This window comes from Chamaea fasciata, unplaced genomic scaffold (genome assembly GCF_029207755.1).
Source record: "Chamaea fasciata isolate MVZ Bird 193981 ecotype frontalis unplaced genomic scaffold, bChaFas1.0.hap1 SCAF_2, whole genome shotgun sequence".
In the NCBI taxonomy this organism is placed as follows: Eukaryota; Metazoa; Chordata; class Aves; order Passeriformes; family Sylviidae; genus Chamaea; species Chamaea fasciata.
In genome coordinates, this window is record NW_027094087.1 from 53,228,529 (window position 1) to 53,242,567 (window position 14,039).

The following is a 14,039-nucleotide window of genomic DNA, read 5'->3' on the forward strand; positions in this document are numbered from 1 at the left end:
GATGCCCTACCTAGGCCCAGGGCTTGCTTTCGCCTGGCTCTGTTTTTTTTAACCTCTGAGGAGAGGAATAAGCACAAATCCTGATCTCCCACCAAGTTGCTTTGGCCATCTACAAAGATGTCCAGACCAGTCCCAGTAAAATCATGGAAAAGATTTTTCTGGGAGTTTTTGAAAAACACCTGGATGACACAGTCATTGGTCATAGCCAGCATGGCTTCATGGGGGGTAAAGTCCTGCTTATCAAACCTAACATCATTCTGCAACAGGGTAACCCACCCTGGTGATCTTGAAAAGCCAGTGGATATAATCTTGGACTTCAGCAAAGCCTTCGATGCTGTCTCACAGTATCCTTCTGGATAAACTATCTGGCACACAGCTGGATAAACACACAATGTAATGGGTGAGCAGCTGGCTCATGGGTCAGGTACACAGGGTTGTAGTAAATGGGGTGACATCAGAGTGGAAACCTGTCACTAGTGGGGTTCCACAAGGCTCTGTCCTCAGCCCTGTGGTCTTCAACATCTTTGGTAATTACTCAGATGCAGAACTGGAAGGGATACTAAGTTTGCTGACAGCACTAAATTGGGCGGAGCTGCTGACTCCCTTGAGGATTGAGAGGCCCAGCAGGGAGACCTTGACAAATCAGAGGTCTGGGCAGTCACCAACCATATGAAGTTCAACAAGCAAAAGTGCCAGATTCTGCAACTGGGATGGGACAGCCCTGGATGTACAGACAGAGTGGGGATTGAGAGGCTGGAGAGCAGCACTGAGGAAAGGGACCAGGGGGTTCTGATCAGTGGCAAGCTGAACATGAGCCAGCAGTGCCCTGGGAGCCAGGAGGAACAGCCTTGTCCTGAGGTGCATCAGGCACAGTATCACCAGTCAGGCAAGGGAGGGGAGATTGTCCTGCTCTGCTGTGCACTGGGGCAGCCTCACCTCGAGTGCTGGGGGCAGTTTTGGGTGCCACAATATAAGACAGACATTAAGCTAGTAGGAGTGTCCAAAAGAGGGCTACGAATGTAATGAAGGTCCTTGAGAGGAAGCCATATGAGGAGTGGCTGAGGTCACTTGCTCTGTTCAGCCTGGAGAAGGGAGACTGAGGGGAGAGCTCATCCCAGTCTGCAGCTTTCTCATGAGCGGAAGTGGAGGGGCAGTTGCTGATCTCTTCACTCTCATGACCAGTGACAGGACCCGAGGGAGTGGCCTGAAGTTGTGTCAGGGAAGGTTTAGGTTGGAGATTAGAGAAAGGTTCTTCACCCAGAGGGTGATTGGGCACTGGAACAGCTCTCAGGGAAGTGGTCACAGCACCAGCCTGACAGAGTTCAAGAAGCATTTGGACAGCGCTCTCAGGCACCTGGTGTAACTCTTGGGGTGTCCTGTGCAGGGCTCAGTGATCCTTGTGGGTCCCTTCCAACTCCATATTCTGTGATTCTATGATTCTATTATTAGTTGTAGCTAAAAGCTTGTTAAAACTTGGAACCAAAATGGATTATACATTTTTCAGTACAGTCTGAACACCGGGGTTGTGCAGGATATGTGATGATTGAGCTCTGTGGACCATCTTCAGTCCTGTAGCTAGAAAGGAGATGATCTTGGTAACGATTTTCTGGACCCAGCAGTCACCTGTACAATGACACCCAGCCTTTTTCCTGCAGTGCAGGCAGAGGCCAGCCTGGGAGTTATCTGGAAATATGATTCTTCGTGCCAGCTTCACAACAGGATAGTGAGTGACAGCAACGAGCAGGGACTTTCTTCTCCAGCACTTTGCTACTATATGAGGCTGCAGCAGCCAAATAGCAGAAGTCCCAAGGTTAATCTGTTCTCCAGGCAGTGCTTCTCCCAGGCACACCTTCCTCTGTGACATCTCCTTGAAGGGCCACAGCAACATCCCCAACCCATAATAAAGGCATTATTCTAAATAATATTTAATAGTCATACATGTTATTGCACATGGATACTTTTTGCCATTTGGATATGTCTCTGTTGTAATACTTCCTGATGCCCTTAATGATATTAATGAGGAAACCCCCCCTTTTTTGTGTGTGTGTTTTTTTTAAATTGCAGGAAACAAATAGCAATCCTGCTGCTTTCAGGTAAGTTGTAAGACCTGCAAAATTAGCTACTAGCAACAGTCTTTGCATTTTCAAAAGGCATTCCTGCTTTTTTTATCCCCAGTATGTTCTACTGAATTTTTTAAATAATCATGACCCCTTCGTAAGTATCCCACAGAGTGGTAGTGGCATTTTAGTCAGCAAACTTTAGTGGGAGGTATTCTGGGGAATAAGTTGTTTTGGAACAGGGTGACCTTCACAACCACATCTTTAGATGACCCTTGTGAAAACCGTTTTTAAAACCTATGTAAATTAAATGAGCTAATGCAGCAGTCTGCGAGGAGGAGACGATGGACTCACAGTCAAATGGGAACAAAGGCCACATGAGAGGAAATTCAACTTAGAGGGTGCTAATTCACACCTTTAAACTACTGTGCACAAAAGCAGCTGGGATAGAATTTCCTGCTCCTCTTTGGACGTTGAAGACACAACAAAAAATTTGTAACAATAATGGTTTAACCACCCTTCAAGAAAGGCTCTTGGGGGAAATGGAGTGGGGGTAGGGAGAGAAGAGGAGAGTCAGGTTTAAGTTCAACAGCAGCACCAAGAAGTCTGGCTGTAGATGCCCTAAAAGGTGCCACTGCCTCTGCTTCTCCTCCCACCAGTACCATGGTAATGCAGCTGCTGGGAGTGGCAGTCTCCTTCTGCTCCAGGGATGAAATGGAACATTTGAGGAAGTGAGCAGTGAGGAATCTTGCTAAAATTCCAGATGATGATGATGATGATGATGATTATTGCTCTCTAATAAACCATAAGCATGCCAGGCTCTCCAGTGCACATGCCCGGTGAATGCAGTTGATGTTAATCTTAAGTGACACATTCCTGGGTGTGCTTCAGCCTGCACACCAGCATTTTGCTTGGAAAGGAGCAGGGTGCTTGAGAGAAGGTCAAGCTGCAGCCTGTCCCAACCTCTCACAAAGCTCAGAGGACTTGTGGTGAAGGGGTGCTTATCAGTGACCTGTAGGTTGGCTCAACAATTCTTCATCCCTTCTAAAACCTCACTCATCCAATCCATCCTTTCCATTTTTTCCCTGTAACTGCTTCAGAGCTTCGATGCAAACACCTTTGTTTGAAATACAAAATGACAGCAGCAGATGCCTTCATAGACAGCAAAAGGCTTGGAGAAGGGCAGAGTAAATAAACAGCAAAAATTAAAATATATAATATTGCCACACAGAGAGGAGTTTTCTCCTCAAAATGAAGCAATTAACATGTATGGACTCATTCTGCCGGGCTGGGAGGAAGCAGGAGGCACGTTATTTAAATAAATTGCCTTGTAGCCCGTGATTATCATTAGGATTCATTCAGACCCAGGCATTCAGTAAAGCTTCTGCTCTGTGGCTGGCTCTGTGCTGCCTCTCTATCAGTACCTATTGTTTCATAATCTCGCCATACTCGACGCTTTTTTTATCCCAACCAAGTCTGCCTTGTTTATTACCCTCCCCTCTGACTAAGCCGGAGCACATTAACAATACAGGGTTTCATTCGGCTCTTTTTCTCCTGTTAGCTGAAAGAGGGATGTCTTCTCCCCTAATTGCAGAGGATCTCTTCAGCTTTGCAATTTCTGCATTGAAGCTTGTTTAGGGGAAGGCATGGGGCTATACATAAACCTGAGAACTCACTGGCAGGGCAGATAATTGCCCTTTCCTTTCAAGCACGGCAAAGCCCTCCTAAACAGCTCTGCACAGCCAAGTTTCTGCATGGCAGACAGGAACCTCACACGTGGCACAGCAGCCACAGGCTCTCTCCCTCTGTCCCAGCCAGATGGCTTCCCTCTGCTCACAGCAGCACAGCTCAGGTGGGCTATCCAGGACCAGATCTGGCCCTTCCTGACCATGCTCTGCCCAGGGGCAGACCCCATCCGGGGTGTGAAGCTGAGCAGGACAAGGATGTGCTGCTGACCGTGCCTCTTGCACGGCACCACCACACCACATGCTTCCCGCTGGGAAGGGAATCAATCTTCCCTTGCAAGAACAGGGAGCTTGTCACAAATATTTCCAGGTTTTTGATTTTTTTTCCTCCCTCTGTTCTGATCCACAACAAAACCAACACCTTTTTGTTGCTTTAGGAGTATTTACCTGACTGAGGAGGAATCTCTCTTCCTGGATGCCAGGGGGAGAAACCTGGTCATCTCCAAGGTGCCCCAAACTTTGCATGGTCACTTTCCTCTTGGCACATCTGCCCACAGTGTCCTGTGGCAGATGACCTGTAGCACCAGGAATCCATCCCTGCCCAAGCCTCAGCATGCACAAACCTCCCTTGGCATCTTACCTCACCCTTTCTCCTCTTCATGAGTATCTGTGCCTCCCAGTGTGGGTTGAGCACATCCAGCATCCAGGACTCCACTGCACAGACATGCAGACTCACCATCGCTCTCTTCTCTCCTTCTGCCAGGAACACATTGCAAAACCACCAGTCCCGTCTCCAAGAAAGTGGTCCCCTCTTCCACAAACCTCTGCCTCTCTTCTATCGGAGCCTCGAAGTGATGTTTACAGGAGGAATTTGAAGCATCACTCAGGGTGGATTAATCCAATCAGAACTGGGCTGTGTTTCCCTTTCTGCATGCTGTGTTCCAAAGATGCACCCAGCACAGCGTCAAAGCCTCTCCACCCACAACTGAAGGGAAAGTGCAACACTAAGTACATAAAATGCAAAAGCTACCATAGACAAATACATATTTTGCATATAATGTGTCCACATAAACAAAATCTATGAAGATTATATAAATATATATATACACATGTAGAGCATTTATGTGTTCACTACATAATGAACACAAATCTGTATTTATATATTATATGCATTTGTTTACATTTATAAAGATATATTGTGGCTATACAATGTAATTAAGCCATTGGTTTTAGCTCAAATAAGACATTTTTGCAATTAACTTGTCCAAGAAGAGAAGGCTGTGCCCAGAGGCAGATGCCTCTGTGGTTCAGGTACTGCAGATTGTGATGGAGAGGGGGTCTCGGAGAAGCTTCAGTACAATGAGCCGGGAGACCTTTAGCAAAGACAGGCTCAGGGCTTTGCTTTAAATTGCACCTCTTATGTAAGCGGAGAAGGTGCTTCCTCAGCTCACCCCCCTTTGCTGCTGTCTGAAGCTGTTCCTCTGCAGTTTAGGGTAACCTTCTGATAGTCCATGCCTGGCCATGACAGGAGGACAGCTACGTTCAGTGGGACAAGAAGCTGTGCTCAGCACAATAAGCCATCACCCAAAGCAGGTCTCCAGCAGCACCCCTGCAGGGAGGGCTTGGCTGGACTGCAGGTCGCTGGCTCCTGATGCCTCTGCTTTCTAGGTGTGACATGCACTGAGGCCATGTCCCCAAGTCTGAGTTCTCTCCAAGCTTCAGCAGCAGCTTGCACAGGATTTTGAGGTTCACATTTCTGGATTAGGGCTCAGGAACTGTGGGCTGAGCTAACCATAGCCACTAAATCCCCTTCTGGATCGGGACCTTGGTGTGGTGCAGCCTCTAAAGGACATTTCCATTACAAAACAATGACTGGCTGCTATGGGATCCTGAAGGGATCTGGGACTGTGCATGGCATGGCACCTGGAGAAAAGGAGGCTCAGGAGGGACCTTATCACTCTCTACAGCTACCTGAAAGTATGGTGTAGCCAGGTGGGGGTCAGTCTCTTCTCCCAAGCAACTAGTGAAGGACAAAGAGGAAATGGCCTCAAGTTACACCACAGGAGGTTTAGATTGGATACTAGGAAAAATTTGTTTCCTGAAAAGATTGTCAGGCATTGGAACAGGCTGCTTAGGGAAGTGGTGGAGCCCCCACTCCTGGAGGTATTTAAAAGATGTGCAGATGTGGCAAGTGGGGACATGGTTTAGTGTTGTACTTGGTAGTACTGGATTAACAGTTGATCTTAGAGGCCTTTTCCAAGACAAACAACTCTGTGATTCTATGTGCTCACCCATGCTAAATCAGCAAAAAATGCTGTGCTGTAAGAAGCAAGACTGAATCCAGGTATCTAAGAAGGGTCTTTACCTCCAGTTTTAGCCTTGAGAGGGCAGCGAGCTATGCCCAGCTAACCTTCCTGTCCTAAGGCTGCTCGAGATAGTACAGGCAGATGAAGCCCCTAAAAAGACTGAGAGAGGAAAATGTAAGAATCAAAACAAAAGTGTTTTGCAATTTCTGCTTTCTGAAGCATGCAGACATACTAACAAGGACATCTAAAGTCTGTACTCTGTCTAGAATGGAAAGTCACAATAAAATACTAACAAAAATGTCTTATCATCTCCAAATGTTGATTTGCCCACTCCACATTTTCTTATCTTTATCCCTCGTTAATTTTGAAGTTATTCGCCAGATTTTCTGAAATTTCTGTGCATCATCTGCAACTGAATTTCATATAGCAGTTAACTCTTCAGGACATATCAATTGTGTAAGGGAAGCCTGAGAAATAAGCTCAGAGCATTCCTGAACATTGAGCAGCTAATTATTAATCATAATATGCACAATAATGAGAATGGTGGTGGCCATTTGAAGACTAACATATGACAAATGATAGTGTAAATGTTCTTCACTCAGCCTTTTTGCTTTTTGTCTTGATACTTGTTTTGCTTCTTGGAATGTTAATATTGAGAAAGAGTTAACTAACAGTTTCAGTTACAACTCCATCGGTTGGAGTATTGCAAAAGTATCATGTTCTTGCAATTTGGATGTGAGAAAGATACAAATGACTTCCTATCTAGTTCTTTTAAAATATTTAAAGTAAAATAGTAAACAGGTATTGAATCAAACACTCCATAGTGATTGATGTTAGGTTATTCAGGCTCAAAGAGATTTTTCTTCCTTGGATGAAATGAGCACTGCAGTGTGGTGTTGCTGAAATGAGGGCTGGCTACAGTTCCTTTGGCACTTCTGATTCCATCTGAGATTAGCTTTCATCTTCCCAAATAACTTGTGCAATCTCAGCTCCCACAAGGGATTAAACTGCCACTCCACAGCTCAACACCTTGCTTGGAGCTGGCTCTTAGCATGAAACCCACAGCCCTACACGAGCAGTGATGCTCCTCATACCTGCACAAACCTGTCAGAGCTCACCCAGCCCGACATCTCGGGACCTGTCATGACCCATGACATCATGTCAGGAATCCAAATCTTCCCATAAGACTCGAGCTCTGCCCATCATCTCCCTTTGCAGCAGGCCACAGCAGTGCCCTTTGGGGACAGCTGTGTGACACCTCACAGCCAACATGACATATCCCAGGCTACCATGCTGGCCGAAAACTGGCCGCCCCAGAGGGTTGTCCCCCTTCCCTGGCACACTGGAGAGGACAAGACAGTACTGTAAATCTTTGGGCTGGACGTTTCCAGCTCTAGGGCAATGCTCTATTGCATCCAAATAACTGTGATTGGGACAGGATGGGGGGATTGGCCATAGGAACAAGCAAGGCAGTGCAGGGCAGTAGCTACCACCCCAAAAAGTACTGGGTGTCTGCTGTAAACATCAGCCAGGCAGGAGTTGCTCGAGGCTCCTTGTCATGGCAGAGGCTTTGGAAACCCTCCTCCAGCTTAAACCAGATTTGCCTTCTTCAGCACAAGCCTAATGGGATTGTAAGCAGTTAAATCCCTGTGACTTTCTCAGACAGTGTAATTTTACACAACCTTGCCCTCTCCTCCTCCTTTCTACACTCTAGCCTTAAGATTGGACAGTCTTCTTTCATTTCAACTTAGGTTTATTTAAAAAAAAACACCCAATTACTCTCTAGCCAGTTTAAACAATTGTCAAATTACCTGCTGTGACCAGGCAGAGAGAAAAAGTGTGAGGGAAAAAATACCCTGCCTTCCCCTGCCAAGTCGTCTTCCAAAGCAGTATCTGCTCCTCCAGCTGATTACAGATGTCAGGCTGCCTCAGGATCTCTTGGCGATTTTATAGTGATGCATCAAGGAAACACATCACACAACTCCGAGCTGATAGGTTTATCCAGGCACCTGAGAGATACATGCATGCAGAGACACAGCCCAGGCCATGGCCCTCCTTCTGATGGCAGGGTGGTTTTGCTGGGGACCTGGGATGGGACCATGATCCATGTCCTGCCTGAGCAGTTGGAGCCATTGCCTGGGCAGAGGCACCAGTGCTCATGGGGAGAAAACTCAAGAGGAGAAGGTAATGTTTTCTAGGGCAGCATCTGAAGAAGGATGTTAACCCATGGCAGTGTGGAAACCTGGAGAAGATCCTTTTCTTTTGGATAAATCACAAGTTCTCAGCTTATTGAATATAAGAGATACTACATAGTTATTAAATTAGCATAAGCGGGTGTCATTTTTGTATAACTTCAGTTTTTGTCACCCAAAGAAGAGGTACAAACATACTGTGGCTTTTCCTGCTTTCTATCCCAGACATGCTGATGTTTGCTGTGCACCAGAAACAAGATCTGCTTCCCGATGTCTTCCCTGAGATTAGCTCAGCTGGCTGAAGCACAGCACTAATAACTCCAAGGCTGTGGGTTTGACCCCCATATGGGTCACTCTCTTAAGAGCTGGACTCGGTGATCCTTGTGGGCCCCTTCCAGCTCAGAATATTTTGTGATTCTGTAACTCTGAGCTCACCTCAAGTCTGATGTGGTTAGCAGTTCTCTGTGTCTGTCACCAGGAGACACTCAGGCACGGAGGCAGTGGCGCTGTTGGAAGCTGGTGTATTTTCTGGTGTATAACTCGGCGAGCGTCGCTGCTCCTGTCACCTTTTCATCCTGTGTTGCGCCAAGAGCCCTGGAGAATTCTGAAAGGATGGCTTGCGTCCCTCAGCAATTTCCAAGGACACTTGTCTTTCCAATAATGGATTTGTGATTCATGGCCAGTAATTTCGTGGTTTATGTGTGCTTTTCTGCTGGGTCAAGGATATTTAAAAAGTCTTTGACCCCAGAGTGTGTGCATCCATGTTAAGAGGCTGAAGGTGATGGGTGCAGCCCATACCACCCATGCTCCTTGTTCAGGCAGGCTGGCAGTGACTAAAAAAGACCATTTAATCTTTAATCTTCCTACTTTCTCCCCAATTTAAATCAATACCAAAAGCAGAGGGGATACTCTTGTGATTTGTCTTAAAATGTCTTCTGATCTGGGTAAGCTGAGTTGAGATCAGGCATTTTTATGCCAAAGCATGTGATTTATTACATATAGCCCCCATCATTTCAAGGAGAAGTTGGAGAAAGGAAAGGTTCGCAAGGGAAAAACAACAATCCAGTAGTGACAAAGCCATTCCTGTATTTCCTGGGGAAAATTGCTATGGGGACCCATGAGAGTGGCCCATAAAAAAACCCACATCAGCCAAACTCATCCTGAAGAGATCCGAGTGCAACTAAACAGGCTGCCCATGCCCTTTACAAGGCCTGGTAAATCTAAAGACAAAAGAAGATGTTTGGAAAATTAAGTGCTTGTTCCTTAATTGGGTTCTTTGCACTTTCCCGTGTTAGCTTCCTCCTCCTTGAAAAGCAATTTGTAGGACCAGGGCATGAGTTTGCTGAATCTTACAAAAAAACCCACTGTAAATGAGAATGGTAAGCGTGTGGGGTCTGACAAGGTGACAAAAAAGGGTCCCTGGTGTCACCAAGATCACGGCAGATCAAGGAATAGAGCAGATACTGTGCCTTCAGAGGCCAACTGTAATTAAAACCCATGGGGCAGCGTTCAGAAAGGGACTGACACAGCAATAGCCATTATTTTTGAAGGGTACGTAGGAAAGGAAAGGTGGCAGCCAATTTAGGTCTGAAGCAGTCCAACTCATGGCCCCTGCTTTGTTAGCAGCAGGCATCTACTGTGGTTCTCCTCCCATTTTTTAGCTTCTCACAGATGAGTTAAAAAGCTGTTCCTTGGGCCAAGGGCATGGCTGGCACTTTGAAAAATCACTGCTGCAATAGACTGGTTTGCACCTGTGCTTGTGACAGTTATCCAGGTTGCTGCTGATGTTTCACATGCCCATCACTGTGGCATCTTTCATCATCATGACTGTCCTTTGCAGAGGTCTCCTGCTGATCTGTCACAAATGCAACCTGGGTAGCGATTAAGGACACTTGATGAAAAGCATCTGCCCTCTAATTCATTGTTTCATATCTTGGCATCCTTTTGGGGAGTGAACTGAAATATAGATGCTAAATAATATTCATTATGAGGGATTTATTACTTTTTTAATGCTATAGGTAACATTCAAAAACTGTAGCTCAAAATAACGTGCATATTGGTCAAATATGTCTAAGAGGTGCAGTTTTAATAGCTGCACTTGTCTTAGTGTATTGCATTTCTACTATATTTTAAAAGTGTAACAATGTTTTACTCTGGTCCCTATCAATATAGGTTTCTAATGGACTGCACAGAAATTTTAAAATTTCTGCCTGAACTGTTAAATGTAAAAGTTAAATGTAAAAGGAAGGTGAAGAGTGAGTGGTCCTCTTTCCTCCTCATAATCTGCAAGGATTTCCCCTCCAGCTTTAGAACCCAAATGTATCTACCCATATTTGATACCACTCAAAAATGTGACTGTAATTATTAGCAAACCTAGTGAGAGTTTGAACAGAACCCCAAATGTATTATCCGCCAAACCAGGTATTTACATCTGACTGCATCTCTGACTTCTGAGATTCTGTATTAAGCAAAAGATGCTTATTCTGGCACTTTCCCCAAAGCAACCTACCAGGTTTCAGATATTACAGCCATCAGTCAATGCAGGTTGAGCATATTTGCAGCAGAGACCCCCTGCACTGTTGTCACGGCTGTAAGATTAAAATAAAAAGCACAGTTATCTTTTGTAGCCTGGAGCACTCTTATCTCTACAAACACAAGGAAGCCCTATTCCTTTTGCACTGACAGAGCAATGCCAGGGAAACACCAAGTATGCTCTATGCAGCACTGTTTAAAAAAACTTAAAATCTGTGCCACTGTGATAATTATCTGAACTCTCATTTATTATGCGGAAGAAGAGAAATCTGGCAGGAATTTTGGTAGCTCTGGCATTGATTTTCTGTCAGGGCAGGAATTCCCCATAGCCAGCAGGGAGGCTTTCAGTTTCTCATCCACTTGGCCTCCCTCTTGTTTTAATATGAGCTTGCTGAGTGCTGACAAGGGACGTGGTGATGTACAGCTCACCATTTCATAAAGCCAGCAGCTCTCCGGCCGAGGAGCAGGAGCGAGCACGTGGGTCTGCTGCGGGGGTCTCTGAGGGGACCCACCCAGCATTCCCCCCAAACAGAGGCCCCTGTCACTACCATTTTGCAAAGTGGATGAAGGGAGCTTGCAGGGTTTTGGGGTTTACCACTGTTGTTCTCCCTCGCTGCTTGTATTTACCTTGGCAGCTGGGGAAATACTGATCTGTGTCGCTGAAGGTTTGCTGGATGGTTTCTGGGAGGCCCTGGTGGTTTCTCAGTAGCTAGCTGGTGGCAGGAAAAACAGCCTGGAAAAAGAAAGAGGACCACCACAAACACCTCCCACCATTTTTCTCTTTTTCCCATGGATCAGTTCTCTGACCTGGTTCATGACAAGCCTGGCAACCACCCATACTGGCACATGGCAGGGGCCTTGGGGAGCAGAACCAGCCCTTGTGCCTGGGGCTGGCAGTAGGGATAACAGCCCAAAAGGCAGTACACCTCTCCTCACATAAAGCAATTGGTGTAAAATACCAATTTCAGCTAAATTACAGTAGCCACACCAGGCTGGCTGACACCCAGTTCAACTGAGCCAGATTTTACATCAGCTGCATTGAATCATCATAAAACTATCTGCAAACAATTGCTTACAAAAGGCTTCTTCCCCTCTCAGTTAGTCCACACTCATATTTTTTGCTCCTGCTATGTTTTCATCATCATGTTTTAGCTTTAGATAGAGCATTGCCAATACTCATACTGCCTGAGGTTGCACTTTAAATCCACTCTTTGAGGCAAGCAGTGAAGTAGGCACTAGAGCACTCATTAGTTTTCTTTTGCCCTTTTTCCTCTCCTCTCCTCTCCTCTCCTCTCCTCTCCTCTCCTCTCCTCTCCTCTCCTCTCCTCTCCTCTCCTCTCCTCTCCTCTCCTCTCCTCTCCTCTCCTCTCCTCTCCTCTCCTCTCCTCTCCTCATCCCTCTTATTTTCCTGCCTTTTCTTGCCTCTGCCTGCTTTTTCTTTTGCCTTGACTTTCATTCCTTGCTTGCCCCTTCTCCCTTTTCCTTGAATTGCTGAAGAAAGCTTAAAGCTCCTTCCTGGGCTCACCATGAAGACTAAGCCAAACTCAGGACTAGCTTAGCTCAATCCCTGCTGCTGAAAAACAGCAGCTGGTGAACCTGTTTTATCAGTGGGTTTGATGTCCCTGCCCCGGGTGACAGCATCCATTGGTGGATGCTGGAGACAGGGAAGGCAGTCATCTGCAGTGATTTGTCCCAGCTGCTGCCAGATGCCCCATGCTGAGCTTGGAGTTAATGGGCCAGAATCTCCTCCAGCAGGGGTCTGGCAAGTCCAGTGCAGCACCTGGCATTGCCCCATCCTGGCCAGTGAGCCATGAGGCCTCAGTCACCTCATCCAAGTCCCATGGGATGCTTGGGATGCCCTTGTTCCAGCTGGCCTGTGAGACTCAAGCAAGGGGCTGAGGGCACTTGCCTTAAAGCAAGCTCGCTCGCAGCTGGCGAGATGTCATCGTAGCAAGTGGTTGTCATCACCTGCTCTGATGGTTGTGATAATAAAAAGAGACAATTTAGAGTTGTGCAGCTCCAACTGGGAGTGTTTCCCAGCCGTGCGTGCTTCTCAGCCATGCCACAGCTTAGCTCTGGGTTGAGCAGAGCTCAAAGTGCATGTGTGACATGAAAAGCTCCTGTCTGGAGCTCTGCAGGCTCCTTGCTGCTCCCTTCCATGCTCCTGGAATCTCTTGGGGTCCCATGCAACTCATGTTGGTTTTGTCTTATTGCGGCAGTCCTGCATCTGCAAGCCCTGTTCTGACAGTCTGCCACGAAAAGTAATGGCCACCAGTGTGAGAATCACCTTCCTTTCCCATCTCTCTTCCTATTCCTGGGCTGTTGCTCTCAACTTGATTAGAGAACAAAACAAAATCATAGAATCATATAATCATTTATAGAATCATAAAATCACTTAGATTGGAAAAAACCTCTAAGATCATTGAGTCCAACCAGCCATAAGTTTGAGTGGGTCAAAAAAAACCCCAAACTTAAAACCCCTATATTCTTACCATGGGAAATCTGTCTGCAGAGAGGTGACAGATGTCAGCAGAGAGGATGCTCAGGGGAGGACTCTCCTCCAAAGATCTCCTGTACCTTCTCCTCCTAGCTGGTCATGGGGGTGAGCTTTCTTTTCCCCTCTGTTTCTCCCCTTTCATTTTTTTACCTTTCCCAAAAAGTAGCTGTTATCTCTGAAGTCAAAGCACGTCACCAGCTACAGACCCTGTGAATAAAGCTTTGTGTGGGTCCAGCTATCTCAACATCCTCCACACAACAACCTGGGTGAGACTGTGAGCAGCTGAATACCAGCCAGCAGGTGAGCACCAATGGTAAATGGTGACCAACTTCCTGAGGAACTCCGTGTCTGCCAGCTCCTGGCACTCCTGTGTAGGGATCACACAGAATAGGCTCCTGAAGAGTTGGGCAGCCAGGAGAGAAAATCCATGTGTTACCTGGTGGCCTGCACAGGGAGAATCAACCAGTCACAGTCCTGCTGGAGCAGCCTCAAAGGATTAAATGTGGGTCCCTCAGAACGGCAGAAAGCCATTCTTTACTCAAAGTGAGTAAAGAAACTTACTATGTAGTTGATTCTTCCTTCATTGCGCATTATCTTCCAGCACCTAAGGCAGCACCGAAGATGAAAATAGATTTCTATTCTTAAGCAAAACAACTCACAAGGCTTCCCATTTTGATTAGCAGCTTCAGTTCAAAGGGGGAACATATGATTATCCAAAATTAAGCTAGAATATATTTTTCTCCCTCTGCTCTTCCGTGGCACCATTCCAG

At 46.3% G+C, this 14,039-nt stretch overlaps 1 long non-coding RNA gene across 2 annotated transcripts; it reads right to left on the reverse strand.

Moving 5' to 3' along the window:
- Positions 1-6,857: 6,857 nt before the first annotated feature.
- Positions 6,858-12,355, reverse strand: LOC136285947 (uncharacterized). Of its 2 annotated transcripts, XR_010719609.1 has the most exons (4): positions 12,298-12,355; positions 11,400-11,505; positions 10,750-10,828; positions 6,858-10,111 (listed from the first exon to the last, which is right to left on the reverse strand). It is a non-coding gene; the product is annotated as an uncharacterized lncRNA (long non-coding RNA). The 2 variants fall into 2 exon arrangements; XR_010719608.1 differs by having other exon boundaries at positions 6,858-10,828.
- Between the last annotated feature and the right edge of the window lie 1,684 nt (positions 12,356-14,039).